We start from the raw sequence: 4,790 nt of genomic DNA, 5'->3' as shown, positions 1-4,790 counted from the left end.
TCCATGTGGGCTTTGTTGCTTCTGAATTGGATGGCTGCTTGTTTACCTGCAAGTCTTTAAGACCCTAGATGCTATATCTTTTGATAGCCAGACGGCATCAGCTTTCTTCACTACATTTGCTTATGCACCCACTTTGTCTTCAGCGATTGTGTCAAGAAGGTGAGCATCATGGATTGCCAGTTTAATAGAAAAGTATTCTTGCATTGAGAGAGTACTTGAGTGGAGGCCCAATGTCTACCCCATCTGCTACCTTAGTACTAAACCTATAAATATATGCACATAGATTTATAAATCTACATGCACATAAACCTATAAATATATGCACATTGATCTATTCCCCATCCTCATATGTAAATATATTTACATATGTACATGCCTTTATTTAGACTGCTATAAATGCCCTTTGACTCCTAGCTCTTTCCTCTATTTCCTTTTACTTTCCTTTTATCCCACTATCATGCTTAGCCTTCATTTGGGTTTCTTGTTGTTGTTTTGTTTTCTTTCATTGCTTGGTTTTGCTCTGTCTTGTTTTGTGCATGTTATTATCTCCACAGGTCTATCTAAATAAGATAGGCTGGATGAACAATCTGGAGGAGAAAACAATAGGACTGACAGTTCTGGGGTGGGGGAGGCATGGGAGAGAGGAAAGTGTGGGGAAAGGAAGTGGTGTTAAAAAACTCAGGAACAAGGGAACAACAAGTGATCCAAATCGGTGGTGAGGAGGGTGTAGGAGGCCTGGTAGGGCGCCAAGGGTAGTGTAACCGAGAGGAATTAATGAAACCCAAATGAAGGCTGAGCATGATACTGTGAAGCATTCTTGAGAAGGATTTAAACATGAATCGGATCAAGAGACCTGCTCCAATGACCAGTTTCCAGAAAAGAACAGGAGAATAGAAGAATGTATTCAGATACCACAGGGAGGCCATCACTACATTTTCGCCTATAGGGAGCTCTAAAATCCTAACATTCTGGTTTCTTCATTAAATAAATTGCAAGGAATAAGAGAGGTGAAGGAGAATTTTAGATCAAACTAGTTATAAAAACAAAAAGATAATACTTAATTTTAGTATACAGATCCTATTCTAAAAAGGAAAACCAGTAAAGGAGATGGATTGGCACAGGGGCTGTTACCATGGGCTCCAACCTGTCAGTAGAGGATGACTGCAGGCGGAGCAGTGTTTTCTCCTGTTGCATGTGGGGTGGCTATGAGGAAGGACGACTGGAGGCCATCTAACGACAAAGCCTGTGTTTGTATTTCCTTCATATTTGGATGCTGACTCAGCAAACGCACTATCAGCATTTGGGGAAGAAGCTTAAACAGTTGGGGAAATTTGAACACTGATTAGATATTTTATGATGTTGAGGAATTATTGCTACCTTTTATAGAGGAGGCCAAAAATATTGTGAATTTTAAAACATACCGAAACATTTATGGCTGAAATGATATTTCTGGGATTTGCTTCAAAGTCTAGGGAAGAGAAGTGGCAGGGAGTATAAAGGAAATAAAAGCTGATATTCATGAAAATTGAAGATTTAAATACTTGGTCTTTTCTACTTTGTGTACGTTTTAGAATCTTTATAATAAATGGAGGAAAAAAGGGGAATGTCACTTAAGCTTAACCTGTCTCATAGATCACCCTTTAGAGATGTATAATCATTTTTATGAAATGGTTATTATATTACGAAGGGCCTCAGGCCAGGTTTCTCTACCCCATTTCTAAAAGTACATTTTAAATTAGAGTAGTTAACTTTATTAAATATCATGTTGTGTGCCAGATGCTTGTGATAGACACCATATATGTGTTACCTTAGTTAAAATGATCAGAATTCTATGAGGAAATGTTCTCATTTTTCCAATGAGGCTGAGAGATTAAATATCCTGAACCGTGACATACCTTGTGGAGGATGCACCGAGGCTTTCAGTAAAGCCCTTTTCGGCTGCAGTCCTGGCAGGCTTCCCCTTACTCTGCTCATTCTCAGCAGTTAGCAAGAGTGCAGATTTTGAGGGATGACGACGACGGCTAATCTGTATATTCTACTGTCTTGATCATCATTCTTTGCCCAAACTCAAGTCCTTTGGGGGAGACTGTTGTTTGCATTCTGGCTCAATCGGAGACGTCAGACCCAGTGAGCCTGTTCTAAGGCAATGCCAGCCACTACCTGAATCTTTAATGAGGCAAGCGGTCCCCTTTCCCACAAGATGGAGAAAAGAGCACAATTTCGGTTTTAATATTATTCTTCATCAATAGGTCGAAGGCAGTTTTCCCTAGTATAGTACACCCAATTGGAGTGCTGCTGTTAGCCAGAGGTAGGATGGTGCATTCTAATGTGAAACCTTCTCATTAGCCTGCATGTGCACAAAGGAAGGGGAAAATCAACAGGCAGGAAGAGATGGCATTTCCAGTACTTTGAGATGAAAAGACCCCTGGGAGGAGGCTCTGATGTTTCCTCAAGGGGATGGCTCCCCCATCTAGGATCCTGGGGAGTTGGTAAAATGTCTTAAAAGGTGAATGCTCAAGTCATTTGTGGACTGCCAGAACATTTTGCATAAGTAAGCGCCGGAAGAGTAAATTAAAAACCTCAAGTCAGTAAAATCCTTTGTAAAAAATCTTCTCCATTTCTTCGAGCGAGTATAATTGTGATCATTGAAGCTTTATTGGTAAAGGAGTAGCCTGGGAGAATGACTAAAATCTGTTTTCAAGCCGAGTCCAAGCTCATAAAACTATGCAGAGAGATTCGAGAAGACTTGATCGATTCCACTCCCTTTATCGCCTACTTCATTGCAAAGGAGGCAACTTAGACACCTTTTCAGAAGTGAAGAATAAATTTGAAACATAACGACGCAAACCTCTCAGAAAGGCAAAAAAAAGTTAGGAAATTTAGTTTCTAGTCGGCCAATTATTACTTAGAAATTTGATACTAATTTGCTGAAGATTGGCTCAAGATGGCAGTGTTTCAAACTTAAAATGATTCCCCCCACCTCCCACCCCCCTTTGTCTGGTGATAGGTGACCCACAAGGATAGTCAAGGTCAGCTCGTCCTAGTGTCTGCCTCCTGGGAAAAGGAGGAATATAAGTTGGTGAGTCCATGATAGTCTGTTCGTGGGTTTCAAATGAAAAGTTTCCTCCACAGCTGGACGCTTCTCATGGAGTTGTTGAATGACTCCCTGATACAGGAGCAGCCGTCTATTTCTTTAAACTGAGGGTTGCTCTGCATTTTGAAACATGGCTATCACTACATGAATTTGATACCAGATCTGTGATATCAGTGACCTGTAAAATATGTGCAGTATGCACCTCTGACAGCCCAAATCACTCTTGTGAAATGGCTACGCCACCTGGCCAAAACATTTTGAAGAGTGAGGCGACGACGCCCAAGTAGAATACGAAGAGTTGTAAAGTGTGGTTTTCTTCTGGATGTAGCAATATTGCTAGACCTTATTACTTAACATTTATGATCGTGAGGGAGAATCTTTCTCTTTTTCTAACATTTGTAAGCCCTGATACACATGCGCTAATGCAACCACAGTGATGAACTAGCCTTGGCCTCTGCAGAACTTTCCGCCGCAGCCAGGCAGGGCCTCCCTGGCCTCCCACATAGGGAGCCTGGTGGAAACGAGCTGGGGTGACGCCCTGCACAGATGCCCCCCTGTTTTCAGCAGCCCTTTGGGTCGCTTATCTTCCTCCTAACTGGCTGTTCTCTCCTGGGACGGCTTCTCTCCCGCGTACTGGACATCCCTCTTCTGGAAACTTGCTGCCACTTACTCCGCTCTTCATTGTAGCTTTTTCTAGTCAGAGAGTCTTTGCGATCATCATCTACGTTTTGAAGTCCCTTCTCACTAAAGAGGATTGGTCCTTTTGGTGTTTTCTTAGAATTCTTTGATATGAACCTAGAACTGCTCTTCCTTCTTATTGTTCTCTTTCCCCCTCTTCCAGCTCCCTTACTCGTGTCTCCATTACATACACTCAGGACTTCAATGCCTGTCTTTAGATTAATGAAAACTTTGCTTTATCTTCAGCCTTGACCTCTCTCTATTTTTTATGTCCAAGTTATTCTCTTTAGCTTCCAATCAGATTTTGCTAGTATGTTCTCATATCATCTATGACTGCTATCCAGGTCATATTATTTTCTGAATCTGAGTACAGGTTCAAGTAAGTTGGCCTAATTATGGGCAAAGGTGAATTTTATCTTCTGATAAGGTTTGACATTTCCTAAGAAAATAACTTACTTATATGTCTCCCTTTCATTCCTATCCTAGCTAAAACAACTCCTTGCCATTCAGTTGATGCTGACTCATGGCAGCTCTATAGTAGAGCTGCCTTTGTGAGTTCCCTTTACAGGAACAGAAAGCCCCATCGTTCTCCCTCGGAATGGCTGGCCATTTTGAACTGAGGGCTTTGCAGATCGAAGCCACTATGTCACCAGGGCTCTCCCACATCCTAATTAGATTTGAGAAAGTATCAAGAATCTCAGTTATTATATATTAGAAGTATATAAATATACTTTCTGAGTATAAAACTTATTGGTAAGTGAGTGATAGCATTTAAGCTATCGACCTACATAATTATGATTATCTTCTTATAATATTCATCAAGTACTTCTTTTGATGGTCTATAGAATTTTATTAGGTAATAGAGTTTCTGTAATTTAGTTTTGGAACATTTAGAGATCTTCAGAAACTGAAAATATGTTTATAAATGTAGCCATGATTTAGATACATGAATAGATCAAACAGCATAGGCATGAGTATATAAATAATACATATGCCACATATTAAATGTGGAAACAAT

Source organism: Echinops telfairi, unplaced genomic scaffold (assembly GCF_000313985.2).
Source record: "Echinops telfairi isolate 266 unplaced genomic scaffold, ASM31398v2 ScPeMD7_3;HRSCAF=10, whole genome shotgun sequence".
In the NCBI taxonomy this organism is placed as follows: domain Eukaryota; kingdom Metazoa; phylum Chordata; class Mammalia; order Afrosoricida; family Tenrecidae; genus Echinops; species Echinops telfairi.
Note: the sequence above shows the minus strand (reverse complement) of the source record.